Genomic DNA, 17147 nt, shown 5'->3' on the forward strand with positions numbered 1-17147 from the left:
AATATTTTTCTATCTTTCAATTCATTTCTTTGTCTATTTATTTAACTAGCATATCTCCTAAACTAGAATGATTTACTTAACATAACGCATATGATTTTGGGGTAGGAGAAGCTAATTAAGCCAACCAACCTAGTTATTTTCTAAGATTCCATCGGGTTGATGGTCGAAAATCCATTTCATTCAGTTCGTGGTCAATTTCAATCACTTCGCGGTCAAACTGGAAATTCAGCGGGGCAAACATGAAATTGAGTGAAGCAAACATGAAATTGAGTGGGGAAATCTAGAAATTTAGCGGGTAAAATATGAAATTGAGCAGGGCAAACATGAAATTAGGGCTGAAAGTCAGGCCAGTTGGTTCGGGTTGGTGATCAACCCTAACCCAACCCAAGGTTCCTATACCTAAACCTTGACTTAACCCAACCCAATCTTGGGTTGGGAATTCTCAACCCAAGCCCAACCCAAGAGGGCTCGACGGGTTGATTAGGTTGGTCGAGTGTATACATGTCTATTTGGGAGAGAGAAATCCGACATATCTTGTTAGCTTAAGTCCTTGGAAATGACGTGGACAAATGAGACCCGACATCACTAGTGTACCTTCTACACATACAATCCACACTCAATTATAATTTATAAGTAACTAATATATTGATTGGGTTCGAGTTGGGTCAAGCAACTTGAGACCTCAACCCAAACCCAACCTAAGTTTTATCGGGTTGGTGTTTGTATAGCCCAAGCTTGAGATCGGACCTGATATATCCTGCCCAAGCCTAACCCAATGTCGGGTCGGTCACAGGTCGGTCGGGTTGAACCTTCCCAACTTTCAGTCGTACATGAAATTGAGGGAGGCAAACTAGAAATTCAGAGGGGCAAACATGAAATTGAGTGGAGGAAACTAGAAAATCAGTGGGGCAAACTAGAAAATCAGCGAGGCAAATTAGAAAATCAGCGGGGCAAATTAAAAAATCAGCGGGGCAAACTAGAAAACCAGCGGGGCAAACTATGAAATCAGCGAGGTAAACTAGAAAATCAGAGAGGCAAACATGAAAATCAGCGGGGCAAACTAGAAAATCAGCGGGGCAAACTATGAAATCAGGGGGACAAACTAGAAAATCAGCAAAGCAAACAAAAAAATTAGCGGGGCAAATTACAAAATCAGCGAGGCAAACTAGGAAATCAGCGAGGCAAACTAGACAATCAGCGGGGCGAACTTCACATATATTTTCATGGCTTAAGCCAATAAACCTAAACTTATCCAATGTTCAAATGGACCACACCAAATGAAATTTTGAATTGAACTTCTATTGTTGATCATTTCTTAGGGGCTATAGAAGTTTTGGATCAAGCTTATAATTATTTTTTCTATTAATCCATGTCTGTATGATCTTATGAATAGGTTTGATAACAAACAAACATTACTGTTGGGCCTATTATGGTTTCAACGGTGGAAATCATTATGCCCATTGTTTCCCGTGGTGTGATCCACTTGATCTTTTGATATGCTTTAATTTGGGGTTAAACCGCTAAAATTAGATAGAAAAACGGATGGACGGCGTGGATATACTACATACATTCAATGTGATTTTCATGTTTCCTCTGCTGATTTTCTAATTTATCCCGCTGATTTCCTAGTTTGCCCCACTGATTTTCTAGTTTGCCCCATTGATTTCCTAGTTTTCCCCACTGATTTTTCTAGTTTGCCCCACTGATTTTCTAGTTTCCCCTGCTCAATTTCATGATTCTCTGCTTTAGTCTATCTTCTCTACTTCTTCTAGTGAATGCTGCCTATGTGTTGTTGTGGTGGGCCTTCCCTTGGAGGTGTTGTAGCTAAGGTTGGTTTAAGGTCTTGGATGTGAGATCATAGTGGCAGACTATGGTCTATGGTCAGAAGTTAGGAGGGATAGATGGGAAAGTGTGGCAGCTGGTTGGTTTGTATAAGTGGAATATTGTATGTAGGGAGAGTGGTCGCTTCAGCCCGTGGGATTTTAAGAAGGTCGAAGAGTGGAGGAGTCGAATTTGCCTCCGTGTTGTTAGTGAGTGAGGTGGTGTCTTCCTGGTAGTGTTTATGCCCATTGAGGGGCAGCTTGGCACATTTTTTCTCGTTTCTCTTTCTCTGAATAGCAGATATGATAGGTGAGGCCCGATGTTTTTTGTGGAGCCCACCTAAAAATGTTCCTTTGTACATCGTCTGTTCATTTATCAAAAGTTTTAAGGGCATCGTCCTTCTTTTAGAAAAAAAGCGGGGGAAACATGAAAATGAGCGGGGGAAACTAGAAAATCAGCGGGGGAAACATAAAACTGAGCAAGGCAAACTAGAAAATCTGTGGGGGAAACATAAAAATGAGCGGAGCAAGCATGAAAAATGAGCGGGGCAATCATGAAAATGAGCGGGGCAAACTAGAAAATGAGCGGGGCAAACTAGAAAATCAATGGGGCAAACTTGAAAATGAGAGAAAATTCACCCCAGAGAGAGAGAGAGAGAAGGGTTTCATCAGCTGAAAATCAAAGATAGCGAAGAAAAATTCCTCAATTTTGAGAGAAAATGAAAATAAATCAAAGCTCATGTAAAGAAAATACCTGGAAAATGCCAACAGAGAGAGAGAGAGAAGAGGGTTTGGGGCTTCGGGGCTTTAAGGCGCAGCGAGAGGGAGAACAAGAGTTGAGGGTTTGGGGCGAGAGAATGGTTTGGGATTTGAGGTCGAGAACGGATTATGAGAGACCTTTGGAGGAAGTTGGGATGTTAGGTGGGGCCCACTGTGATGTTTATGAGGAATCCACATCGTCCATCCATGAGTTGGACTGGTCTGTTCAGTCTCATTCAGGAAAGAGTAGTAAAAAAAATTCAATAGGATAATCTTAATGTTCTAATTAGTGGCATAAAACTATGTAATGGTCAACGTTCAACTAAAGAAGTGTCTAAGGTTTGAGGGTAGCAACTTTAAAATCTATGTGAGTTTGGGGTGCTGTTACAGTTAGATCCATCAAACTTGCATAGTTGGGCGTGGACCTTATGATTCCTTTTGGAAAAATCGGTAAATACTCAAGTGAGCTCAGTTCAAAGAGTCCATATTTGCAGCTTGGATTGATGTTCTACAATGGGATTTTCATGCTAACATTTCAAGATATAGGGATCATGGTTTTGTGAACTTGTCGGTAGGTAACTTGTTGTAATTGAGTTTGTGTATCATGGATTTGTTATATTGACGAGGGAAGAAAAAGACTAAAGAGAGCATGTCATGAAAAATGAGGTTTCTTTCCAACAGTTGCATATAGGTGTTTGTAAAATCTTAAAAGAGAGATAAGGGCCTCCTAGTATGACTCTTGGTATACAGATAATTTTGTCACTACACCAAAATTGCGAATTTAAAACGGTTCTATCTTTGATTTAGGAATGGTTTTAAGCTGTTCCAAATTTGGACTTTTATAAATCATTCTAAATATAAAAAAAGGGACGGTGTGGATTTCTCATCTCTTGTGTAGCCCACTTTGAGTTTTGGATCCACCTCATGTTTGGTCTCATGTCTTAAAATGATCTCTCAAAATGGATGAAACTGTTATAAACCATTCTAAATATAGAAAAAGGGACGCTGATTTTCTAGTTTGTCCCGCTGCTTTTTATGTTTTCCCCACTGATTTTCATGTTTCCCCCACTGATTTTCTAGTCTGCCCTGCTCATATTTCAGTTTGCCTCGCTATTTTTCTAGTTTGTCGTGCTGCTTTTCATGCTTCTCCCGCTAATTTTCTAGTTTGCCCCGCTGCTTTTCATGTTTCCCCCGCTGATTTTCTAGTTTGCCCCACTCATATTTTAGTTTGCCCCGCTATTTTTCTAGTTTTCCCCACTACTTTTTATGTTTCCCCCGCTGATTTCCTAGTTTGCCCCGCTGTTTTTCATGTTTCCCCCACTGATTTTCTAGTTTGCCCCGCTGCTTTTCATATTTTCCCTGCTGATTTTCATGTTTCTCACGTTGATTTTCTAGTTTGCCCCGCTCATATATCAGTTTGCCCTGTTGTTTTTCTAGTTTGCCCCGCTGATTTTCTAGTTTACCCCGCTCTTTTTCATGCTTGCCCTGCTCTTTTTCATGCTTGCCTCGCTCATTTTCATGTTTGGCCCACTCATTTTCATATTTGCCCCGCTAATTTTCATGCTTACCCTCTCATTTTCATGTTTGCCCCGTTGAATTTCATGTTTGCCCCGCTCATTTTCATGTTTGCATGAAAATTATATATGGTATGTTAAGCAAATCATTCTAGTTTGGATCCTTACTCTTGCTCGGGTGGTAGACTCTTAGGAGTTTCAACACCCGATCAAGCGTTCGAGTATCCATAGGTGGTGAAATTCCACTAGTGTGAGTGTGTGGGGGTGTGTAAAAAAAAAAAACAAATCATTATAATTTAGGAGATATGCTTGTTGAATACATGGACAAAGAAATGAATTAAAAGATAAAAAGATATTTTTATATACATATATATACATATTTATATAATTATGTATTAGAGAAAAATGTAAGGGAGAAAAAGTTCTCCCAAAAATATTTTTCTATCTTTTAATTCATTTCTTTGTCTATTTATTTTACATGCATATCTCCTAAACTAGAATGATATACTTAAAGTACCACAAATGATTTTGGGGTAGGAGAAGCTAATTTAGCCAACCAACCTCGTTATTTTCCAAGATTCCATTGGGTTGATGGTCGAAAATCCATTTCATTCAGTTCGTGGTCAATTTCAATTAGTTCGCGGTCAAATTGGAAATTCAACGATGCAAACATGAAATTGAGCGAGGCAAACATGAAGTTGAGCGAGGCAAACATAGGTCTATGTTTAAAAGAACATGTATCAGCAATCCCATGGATCTTAAAACAATCTACTAACATCACCATTATTACCTTAAAATTGATCTCATCCCTTGGTTGGACGGATTGGAAGGTAAAATCCCGGGATATGCTGGGCGTGCCAAATAGACCCAATGAACTTGTCTCGAGATATAACAATCCTATGGATCTTTTTCCAATCCACTAACACCACCATTATTACCTTAAAATCCATCCCATCCCTCCTAATCCCATGGGATTCTCCCGGCCAAATAGGCCCTTACTGGAACAGAGTGAAGAAAGGAGGTGAAAACGGCAACAGTGAAAGCAACGCAATGGAAAGAAATGAAAGAAACAGGACTGAAATCAACGGGGCAAACATGGAATTGAGCAGGGCAAACTAAAAAATCAGCGGGGAAATATATGAAATTAAGTGGGGGAAACTAGAAAATCAGCGGGGCAAACTAGGAAATCAGCGAGGCAAACATGAAATTGAGCGAGGGAGTTAGTTAGTGCGCTCCCATTGTACTAAGTAAACTCAGTTGGGCTCACATTAAATATATGTAGTATATCCACGTCGTCCATCCGTTTTTTCGTCTAATTTTAGCGGTTTAGCCCCAAATTGAAGCATCTCAAAAGATCAAGTGGATCATACCACGGGAAACAGTAGGGATAATGATTTCCACCATTGAAACCATAGTGGGCCCAATAATGATGTTTGTTTGTTATCAAACCTATTCATAAGATCATACAGACATGGATTAATAGAAAACACAATTATAAGCTTGATCCAAAACTTCTGTGGCCCCTAAGAAATGATCAACATTAGAAGTTCAATTCAAAATTTCATTTGGTGTGGTCCATTTGAACATTGGATACATTTAGATTTATCGGCTCAAGCCATGAAATTATCTATTAAGTTTGCCCTGCTGATTGTCTAGTTTGCCTTGCTCAATTTCATGTTTACCCTACTGATTTTCTAGTTTGCCCCGCTGATTTTCTAGTTTGCCCCGCTGATTTTCTAGTTTCCACCACTCAATTTCATGTTTGCCCCCCTGATTTTCTAGTTTCCCCTGCTTAATTTCATGTTTGCCCCACTGATTTCCTAGTTTGCCCCGCTGATTTTCTAGTTTCCCCTGCTCAATTTCATGTTTGCCCTGCTGATTTCCTAGTTTGCCCCGCTGATTTTCTAGTTTCCCCCGCTCAATTTCATGTTTGCCTCGTTGATTTCCTAGTTTGCCCCGCTGATTTTTTAGTTTTCTCCTCTCAATTTCATGTTTGCCTCGCTGATTTTCTAGTTTCCCTCACTTAATTTCATGTTTGCCCTGCTGATTACCTAATTTGCCCTACTGATTTTCTAGTTTCCCCCGCTCAATTTCATGTTTGCCCCGCTGATTTTCTAGTTTCCCCCACTCATTTTCATGTTTCCCCCACTGATTTTCTAGTTTCCCCCACTCATTTTCATATTTCCCCTGCTGATTTTCTAGTTTCCCCTGCTCAATTCATGTTGCCCTCGCTGTTTTTCTAGTTTGCCCCACTTATATTTCAGTTTACCCCGCTGTTTTTCTCATTTGCCCCACTCATATTTCAGTTTGCCTTGCTGATTTTCTAGTTTCTCCGGCTCATTTTCATGCCCGCTCATTTTCATGCTTGCTCCACTAATTTTCATGTTTCCCCCGCTAGTTTAGGATTCTTACTCTTACTCGGGTGGTAGACTCTCAGGAGTTTCAACACCCGGTCAAGTGTTCGAGTATCCATACGTGGTGAAATTCCACTAGTGTGAGTGCATAGGGGTGTGTGTGCATGTGTAAAAAAAAAAAAAGAGAAAAAAACATTCTAATTTAAGAGATATGCTTGTTTAATAAATAGACAAAGAAATGAATTAAAAGATAGAAAAATATTTTTATATACTTATATATACATATTTACATAATTATATATTAGAGAAAAATGTGGGAGAGAAAAAGTTCTCTCTGTTAAAAAAAAAAAAAACTACCAGACAGCCGCGGCACTGTCGCCGAACCGGCGGTAGTGCCACGGCTGTCTGTGCCTTTTTTTTTTCTTTTTTTTTTTTTTGCTAGGTTGCTTTCGTGGGTTTCATCATGATGTTTGTGTTATATCCAAACCGTCCATCTATTTGGTGAGCTCATATTAGGGCTTGAGAAAAAAAGAAGAAGAAGATAGATCTAACTATCAAGTGGACCACACTGTAAAACGCAGTGGGGAATTGAATGTCTACCATTGAAACCCTTTCAGGGTTTAATGAAGTTTTGGATCATTATGAAATTTGTTTTTCCTCTTCATCCAGGTCTTTGTGACCCTTTGAATGAACTTAGACGGGGAGGATTTCTCACAAACATCACAGTGGGCCCCAACTTAGACGGGGAGGATTTCTAACGGTTGACGCTCATTCAACACTGTTTCCTGTAATGTGGTACACTTAAGATTTGGATATACCTCATTTTTTGTCTCATACCATAAAATGATTCGGAAAAATATATGGACGGCATGGATGAAAAGCATAAATCATGGTGGGGCCCACAGACCACGCCGATCCGCCATTGGCGGTTGGCAGCGGAGTAGCCAATCCGTTTATGTGAAAAGGAGGGGTATTTTCGTCCTGGAATTTGTCGTCCGTACGTAGAGGTCTAAGTGAGTATGTTAAGTTTGTATTGTTTCAAGAATATCCAATGGATAAAAGGTGGGGTTTACAGTCGTAAATTTCTCAAAATAGAACTTCAAAATTGAGGTTTTCTAATACCACGCGCATATGAAATATGTACACATCCACACGCGGGTAATTGTAAATATTCCACTATATGTGTGAGATCTGAACTCTCCATATCGTGATATAAACTATCCAGGTTTTCTTATGTAGCAATTAGTCAATTTTAAGACTGAGGTTATTCACAATCTATCAAAACAAATCATTGGCTGGGAAAAACCATCAGTTTATATTGTAAGCTGTGGCTTACCTGAATATTAAAATTATCTAATATTTAAAATAAAATGGAAAGTTCGGATCTCATATACATGTTTCATATTTGCACGTGAGTCGCGTGTGAATGGGTACGACATCCCACGCGCGTGGAATTAACAATGCCCGTCAGCTAAAACTTCCAGGAACTGGCTCATAAACCTTCCAAAAACACTCTCAAGAATCTTCCAAAAACCTCTCTGCTTCTCTTTATAAGAAGTCTTCTGCAATCTCTAAAAACTCAAACCAGCATTCGGAATCCGAGCATTCTTCTGTACGATTTTCTTCGTCGGCTTCGTGTAGAAGTGATTTCAGAATTTCTCAATTCCCGTTTCGAAGTGGGAATCCAGAGGCATAAGCAAGGGTGACAATGCTTTCGTATGTGGGTAAAAGGAAAAACAATACAGCATTCCGCTTCAATCCGGACTTTGCCTTTTCTTACATTGTAAGCTTCTTCTTCTTCTTTATTGTTTTTGGGTTTCTCTCTTTGGCGTGAATCCCTGTGCACGTTGGGAATGTGATTTTCGAATTCCCTTTTTTTCCCTATTAGCTTGTCAATGTTTGAAGTATCAGTATCATTACATGTTTCTGATAGACAGTCCGGATGGGAAGGCCAGCAGGATGGGCCATGCTACAATATCAAATGGTGTCCAATGTGTCCCAGAAGATCTTATGCCATTAATTGGTAGCTTGCTAATGGATGGTTAATGAAAGATGATACAACGAAGGTCCACATTCCAATTTGGAAAACATCTATGGCATGGTCTCTTATGGTGGTGTCCTAGAAAATCAAGGGTCTGATCACTAAAATGTGGGCCCTGCTTGTTGGAAATCATGGCCTAATTCATTGTCATTCCTGGGTCCTTCAATTCTCTTTTCCACAGGATCAAAAGCTTCAAGATGTTTTGGGCCATTCTCAGAAGGATTTTGAGAGAGAGATTTCTGCAGATAATCTGGGTACGTATGAGAATTCCACCTCAAAATTTATACAAGCCGAGCTAGGATTGGTAAATTGCCACTCATCACCGGACTCATGGTTGTATCCATCTGGTGGGACGTGGCTCAAAGTTGGACAAAAAAATATCATTGTGAAGGAAATGCAAATGTTCAGTTTGATCATAATTTGCTTGTGTACACAGTCAAAGAATAAAAAAGAAGTAAATTATTAACTCCAAAGTAGTAAAATTTTAGAATGTCACAATTTGATCATGTAAACACAGCCTAGGAATAGATCAGACAATGTGTCATACGTTGTTATGTTCATCATTTTAAAAGTCGGTGACTTTTCTTTCAAAAAATAAGATAAAAATGGATGGCTCAACTCAAAACTCAGCCGAGTCAACTTTACTTTTTAATTTCAAGTTGAGTCACAATGAAACACTCTCCTCTAGGTGACTCGGTCTTGACTTAATCAGAATCGTTTAAGTTGGCTTTCTTAGGGAGAAGTTAGAATTTAAAATAGAGAAGATGATTCGAACTTGTGACCTCTACTAGTAGAGTCACCATCTCTAACCAATAGAAAACAATGAAGGCTTTTGATCTCAATAGCTATTTTTCATAACCTTTAAAACTTAACTATGTGAATATTTATTACACCAATAAATATATTTAATTTAATTATTAAATACCTAGTCGAGTCAATTAAAGAATTGATCAAGTCTTGGAGTTGACCCGACCTAGCTAGACATGGGGTTGAGTCCAATTTTTGAGTTCTTGAACAATAGTAATGTTACCTCTTAAGTTATGCTATAAAATTTAAATTGATACCTTAGAAAAATCATAACATTAATAAATTGGATTGTTTGTTGGAAATGTGAACTGTTAAGAAACAAGTCTAACAAGGCAATAGAATCATAATATGGACAATGACAAGAACTTCCAAAAGTAATTTGGTGTTCTTACCTTATAAATCTATTGATTTTTCACGAGCTTCATTTTGGAATCTTACAAGAGTGGAAAATTACAGAAAGATTTGGCGCCTCTTTCATTGAATTAACCTTAAGGAAAATGGTTCCCCATTAGTCTCATTTGAAGTCATAAACTATTAGCCAAGGTTCATGCGATAAAGGTAAGAACAGTTTTGAGGTTGATGATCTTGCTATCCCAAGGAGCATAAGTTCATGGTAGATACATATTTTGAATGGGTGTGCTTATAGCACACCAATGTTTCGATTCCATATATAAGGAAGAATGATCGGTTATTATCTTCGAGATTAACGTGGTAAAAGTGTATAACGAAACTACATGTTAATGAGGTTTGGTTTAGGAGTGAAGTGGAGGAAGTGAATGCAAGTTTATAGGATATGCTTTTTTCTTTGTGCTCATAAATGGGTCTCTAAAAGGCTTTTTAATGATTTGAGGGGTTTGCCCTTGTCATCTTTCTTGTACATTATGGTAGTAGATACTCTTAGGCAACTAATTATCAAACCTAACTAAGAGGAGGTTTCAGGTGGAAATTTGGGATTTGGGCTACAACTTCTCTAAACTTACGTAACTTATGGAAGAGTAGTTAATGATTAAACAAAAACTAAAGCATTCCTAACAGACAGTGAATTAACCATGCATTCCTCTTTTTTTTTACTTTGATCTTTCATAGATGCCTTAAAGCACTTTTCGTGATTTGCTTTATAGTAGATTGGTATTTAAGGAGAGTGATCTTGGTTTTTAGCTCCCTTGTTGTAGGGTTGTTAACAAGAATTATTACAGAAATAGGCCTGTAATCAAACATGGTTTCCAAATCTTCAATTTAAGTAGGCATTATTGAACTATCATGATTTTATGTTGCTATTATTGATGTCCCTGATGTCTTGATTCTTGAGTTTTCGTGTATATACTTCGTAGTATTAGGTTATATTAAGCTTTCTTTCTTTTGTTATTAAAGCTTGAGATTTACTTGTGAAATATTAGACATTGATAAACTAGGGATATTTTTTTTTTATAATGCATGTATGTTATTATTTTTGTGTACATGTATTTATGTTTCTCAAAAAAGAAAGGTTTAAGATAAGAATTTATTGGAATCTTTTATCAGGGCTGCCTTCAAATTTCCATATTCACTACCCTTATGGCCACTTGATTCCATTTATGATAATAGTGCTTAAAGTTTATGTTCTTTCCCCTCTATCAGGCTGAGGTTTCATAATATTTTTTAACTGTTTAAATGTAATTGTGCATCCAATTGTTGACTCATTGACTTCTTTGTTACTAGGGCCTAAATATGGTCAATATGAATCATTTTTACCAGTGCATCTTCTTGAGATGTGGAGCCACATCAAGGGGTCGCACGACCGGTCGTCGCCCCTGCTCGACCGGTCGTGGAGCCCACACGACCAGTCGTGAGCAGTCGTAGACTGGCTCGACTCAAATTCCAACAAGCATCAATTTTTGGGTCCGAGGTGCTCAACCGGTCGTGGGCCATGCTCAACCGGTCGAGGGGTCCACTCGACCGGTCGTGTAGGTAGTCTGCTCGACCAGTCGAGGTTACGCAGATTCGTTTCCGGATTTGATGCGGACTGCAGAAATTTAAGTCGGTTTTCACAAGGGTGCGAAAGGAAGTTGCCTAAACTATAAATAGGGGTCCCTAGGGCTTTTCTAGGCATGATGGAAAATAATTTTCTAAGGTGTTGGCAAAGGGTTTTCTCTGTATTTCCAAGGGAGAGGTTAGTATATTGCCTTGTAATCTTTGTTTTTCTTCATAGTGGAAGTTTGCATCCGTGGTTTTTTACCCTAGTTTGGAATTTTTTTTTCACGTATATCTTGTCTTGTGGTTTGTTTGGATTGTTTTGATCTATTTCTAGTTTATATTTTTTCTTGTTTATCGTTCGTGGGTGAGACTAGAGATTGGATCTCGGTTCACTGCGTTGTTGGCGTACTGCACAACAACTGGTATTAGAGATATTGGTTTAGTTCAATTGGGAGCGATGATAGAAGAAGGGAAGACTAGAATTGAGAAGTTTGATAGTTCAAACTATGCCTTCTGGAAGATGCAGATGGAGAATTATCTGTATAAGAAGGACCTCTATATTCCGCTAGGAGGAAAATAGAAGAAACCAAAGAAGATGATAGATGATGAATGGTTTTTACTAGATAGGAAGGCTTTAGGAACGATCCGGCTCTCTTTGTCTAAGAGTGTCGCCTTCAACATATCCAAGGTGAAAACTACAAAAGAATTAATGGAAGCCTTAGCCACCATGTATGAAAAACCCTCAGCGTCCAACAAGGATCATCTTATGAAACAGCTATTCAACATGAAGATGTCAGATGATGGGAGCGTGGCCGAATATCTAAACGAGTTCAATACAGTCATGAGCTAATTAGAATCCATTGACATTGTTTTTGAGGATGAGGTCAGGACGTTATTGATATTGTCCAGTTTGCCAGACAGTTGGGATGGTTTGGTGATTGCTGTGAGCAATTCTTCAGGATCGACAAAGCTAAAATTTGATGATGTGGCCGGTTTAATTCTCAGTGAAGAATCTAGAAGAAAGGCATCAGGGGTTTCAGGGGATTCAGGGAATGCTCTAAATGTTGAAGGAAGAGGAAGATTGCTAAACAAATGAGACAATAAACACAGGCGTTCTAAGTCGAGGAAGAAGTCCAAGGGACCGAAAGACAAAGACGGGTGTTGGCATTGCGGCAAGAAGGGGCACATGAAACATGATTGCAGGGCGCTCAAGAAACAAGAAGGAAGCACTTAAGGCGGAAATGATTTAGTGAATCTATCTGAGGAGAGTGACACAGGTGTTGATCTTGTCTCTTAATGTAAGGAATGAGTCTTGGGTTATAGACTCGGGTGCTTCGCTTCATACTACTTCGTGTAAGGAAGTTCTGCGTGATTATGTGTCAGGTGACTTTGGGAGAGTATACCTGGGTGATGATGAGCCGTGCAGTATTGTTGAAAAGGGAGATGTTTATATAAATCAGAAAGACGGAACAGCTTTGAAATTGAAGAATGTCAGACATGTACCGAGTTTTAAACGTAACTTGATCTCAATGGGGCAGTTGGCCGATATCAATTATGTGACGACATTCACCAGTGATTCCTGGAATATCACAAAATGTGTTTTAGTGATATCTCGAGGCAAGAAGGAAGGTACTTTGTACGTGACTTCAGGATCGTATAGTTCACTCGCAGTTACATCAACTGGAGTGAATGGGCAGTTATGGCATCAGAGGTTGGGACATATGAGTGAGAAAGAGATGAAAGTACTATTGCCAAAAGGGAAGCTATCAAGGCTAAAGTCTATTGACTTGGAATTCTGCGAGTACTGCATGTATGGCAAGTAGAAGAGGGTAAGCTTCAAGAAGACGGGACGCGCTCCAAAGACGCATCTTTTGGAGCTTGTACACACTGATGTGTGGGGACCGGCACAGGTATTATATCTTGTAGGCTCACGTTATTTTGTTTCCTTTATTGATGATGCTAGTAGAAAACTGTGGGTCTATTTCGTAAAACATAAATCTAATATATTTGATATATTTAAGAAGTAGAAAATTATGGTAGAAAACGAGACAGATAAAACAGTAAAATGTCTCAAATCTGATAATGGGGGAGAGTACTGTGATAAGAGATTTGAGGAGTATTGTCCAGCAAATAGAATCAAACATCAGAAACGATTCCAGGGACACCGCAGTAGAATGGTGTGACTGAGTGCATTAACAGGACCATCCTTGAGCGCACAAAGAGAATAAGGTTACATGCAGGGTTGCCTAAGAACTTTTGGGCAGATGCTGTGAATACTGCCGCATATCTCATCAATAGAAGTCCCTCAGCACCATTGGATTGTGTGCTACCAGAAGAAACGTGGACTGGGAAAGAAGTGAACCTTGCACATCTTAGAGTGTTTGGTTGCACTTCATATGTTCACATTGATGCACAGCACAGAAACAAGCTAGATGCGAAGTCCAGGAGGTGCACGTTTATAAGCTACAAGCAGCATGATTTTGGCTACAGGTTTTGGGATGCAGAAAACAGAAAAATCATCAGAAACAATGACGTAGTCTTCAATGAAAAAGTGATGCATAAGGACAGTGTGCAGGAAAATAAGGCCAAAAAAAAAAGAATTCGTAAAGTTGGAAGAGTTACCGGACATGGGTGTTACAGCGCCTCAGAATGATCATGCACAGGAGCATTATGAGGCAGAGCCGCATACACCGGTTGTGAGGAGGTCTACTCGGGAGAGGAGACCCACGGTCCGATACTCACCCTCCTTACATTATCTACTGCTGACAGATAATGGTGAAACAGAGTGTTTTGAAGAGACATTACAGTTGGATAAACGGGTTAAGTGGGAGCAGGCCATGAATGATGAGATGGACTTTTTTGAGTCTAATCTTACATGGGAGCTAGTCACTCTACCCAAGGGTAAGAACACTCTTCATAACAAGTGGGTTTACAGATTGAAGGAGGAGCACGATGGTTCGAAACGGTACAAGGCCAGATTGGTTATGAAAGGATTTCAACAAACGGTAGGTATCGATTTCACTAAAATATTTTCACTTGTGGTGAAAATGTCTCCGATTCACATAGTCTTGAGTGTAGTGGCTACAGAGGACTTACATCTAGAGCAGCTAAATGTTAAGACAACCTTTCTTCGTGGGACCTTGAAGAAGAGATATATATGCATCGGCCAACAGGATACGTGGCACTAGGAAAGGAGAACAAGGTGTGCAGACTGAAAAAGAGCTTATATGGCTTGAAGCAGGCCCCGAGGCAGTGGTATAAGAAGTTCGACAGTTTCATGTCGGGAAACGGTTTTAGGAGATGTCATGCAGACCACTGTTGTTACTTGAAGAAGTTTGATACGTCGTACATCATCCTTCTTCTGTACGTTGATGATATGCTTGTGGCTGGTTCAAGCATGAAGGACATCTCAGATCTCAAAAGACAACTGTTTAGAGAATTTGCCATGAAGGATTTAGGAGCTACAAAATAAATCCTAGGCATGAGGATAAAGCGTGACAGGGAAAATAAGAAACTGGTTTTGTCACAGGCAGAGTACATAGCCAAGGTACTTGATCGATTCAATATGGGAGGTGTTAAGCCGGTTAGCACTCCATTAGCCAACCACTTCAAGCTATCTAAGGAGCAAGGGGCAAAGATGCAGGAGGAATGGGACTACATGGCTAAAGTCCCATACGCGTCAGCTATTGGGAGTCTCATGTATGCTATGGTGAGCACGAGACTAGACATTGCTCAAGCAGTGGGAGTTGTTAACAAGTTCATGAACAATCTCGGGAAGGAACATTGGGAAGCTGTGAAGTGGATCCTTAGATACCTGGTAGGTACTAAGGATGTAGGGCTGTGATATGGTGGATCGGAAATCAAGCTAAAAGGCTACGTGGATTCAAATTTGGAAGGAGACATAGACAGCAGAAGAAGCACTACAGGTTATGTCTTTACTCTAGGTAGTGCTACAGTCAGTTGGGCCTCTCAGTTAAAGAAGATAGTATCTATCAGTACGACAAAAGTAGAATATGTTGCGGCTGCAGAAGCGTGCAAGGAGATGGTATGGATGCCAGGTTTCATGGAAGAGTTGGGTAACAAGCAAGCAGATTACAAGCTGTATAGTGACAGTCAGAGTGCAATACACTTGGCTAAGAATTTAGCCTTTTATTCAAAGACCAAGCATATTGCCATCAGATATCACTTCATACGTTCGTTACTGGAAGATGGATTGATTGCTCTGGAGAAGATTCATACAAGTGAGAATGCTGCGGATATGCTGACCAAGGCAGTTACACGGGAGAAGCCGAAGCTCTGTTCAACTTTGATTGGTCTTTAGGCTTGAAGACGAGGAGATAGTGCACTCCAGATGTAGAAGATAAAGGTTTATGGCGATGTGTCTCCAAGTGGAGATTGTTGAGATGTGGAGCCACATCAAGGGGTTGCACAACCGGTCGTGGCCCCTGCTCGACCGGTCGTCGAACCCACACGACCAGTCGTGAGCAGTCGTAGACTGGCTCGACTCAAAGTCCAGCGAGCATCAATTTTTGGATCTGAGGTGCTCGACCGGTTGTGGGCCATACTCGACCGGTCGAGAGGTCAGCTCAACCGGTCGTGCAGTCTACTCGACCAGTCGAGGTTACGCAGATTCGTTTCCTGATTTGATGCGGACTGTGGAAATTTGAGTCGGTTTTCATAAGGGTGCGAAAGGAAGTTGCCTAAACTATAAATAGGGGTCCCTAGGGCTTTTCTAAGCATGATGAGAAATAATTCTAAGGTATTAGCAAAGGGTTTTCTTTGTATTTCTAATGGAGAGGTTAGTATATTGCCTTGTAATCTTTATTTTTCTTCATAGTGGAAGTTTGCATCCGTGGTTTTTTACCCTAGTTTGGGGTTTTTCCACGTATATTTTGTCTTGTGGTTTGTTTGGATTGCTTTGATTTGTTTCTAGTTTATATTTCTTCTTGTTTATCGTTTGTGGGTGAAACCGGAGATTGGATCTCGGTTCACTGCGTTGTTGGCGTGCTGCGCAACAACGCATCTAAGGAATCATCTTACACAATCACAGCCAAAGAGTCTTGCGAGTGTACATAGTAGCAATATCCCCAAATTGCTTAAGAAATTTGAGGTAATTTTATTTTTGAAAATGTGCTAATATGTTTTTACCATAAATAGGATGTCAACGAAATGTGGATCGTCAATGTATAAAATTTTATTATATTATAGACCTAATTCCTTCATGATTTTCAGAATATGGATTCGAGCACCACAAAGAATACTCTCCCTGTACATGAAAAAAAAGAGTCTGAAAATCCACCTTAAAATTGGCGTTGGCAAAGCACCCAAAAGCAATTCTGCTAGTTTGGATTTTAAGAATTGTCCATCATCTCCGATTGAGAGTATCCTGGAAAATAAAGATGAAAACTATGAACTGCCCTCTTCCATAGTGCAGGTGTGTCTTTTACTTGGGATTGTTGACCTTTTATTAATTGGGATTTCCTAATTAATTCATCATCTGAACATAATGTTAACTACTATGTGTTTTATTGTTTGTAAGCAGGCTAAGGCATTGCCAGTAATTCCTGTGAATACTTCACTTTCTCTTTCTTCCGATTCTTTCTGCTTAGAAGAGAAGGACAATCCTTCCACAAGGAGTAGCAAGACGAGGATTGATTATTGTGAACCAAAATTACTGAAGGTAAATATGTGCTTAATGAACATAATGAAAGTAATGAATACAAAATTTCACTACAAAAATAAATTGGCAATCCATAAGAGTAGGATTTTGATGATGTGTAGCAGCCTACTTGAGATTCGAAGAGAATTGGGCCATCACTTGCATTTGAAGGTGACTCATTTATTTTAGAAAAAGAAATACACAAGCAATATATGCAGTTGAAACTGCCAAAATGTTGTC

The sequence above is a fragment of the Magnolia sinica genome, chromosome 13 (genome assembly GCF_029962835.1).
Source record: "Magnolia sinica isolate HGM2019 chromosome 13, MsV1, whole genome shotgun sequence".
Taxonomy (NCBI): domain Eukaryota; kingdom Viridiplantae; phylum Streptophyta; class Magnoliopsida; order Magnoliales; family Magnoliaceae; genus Magnolia; species Magnolia sinica.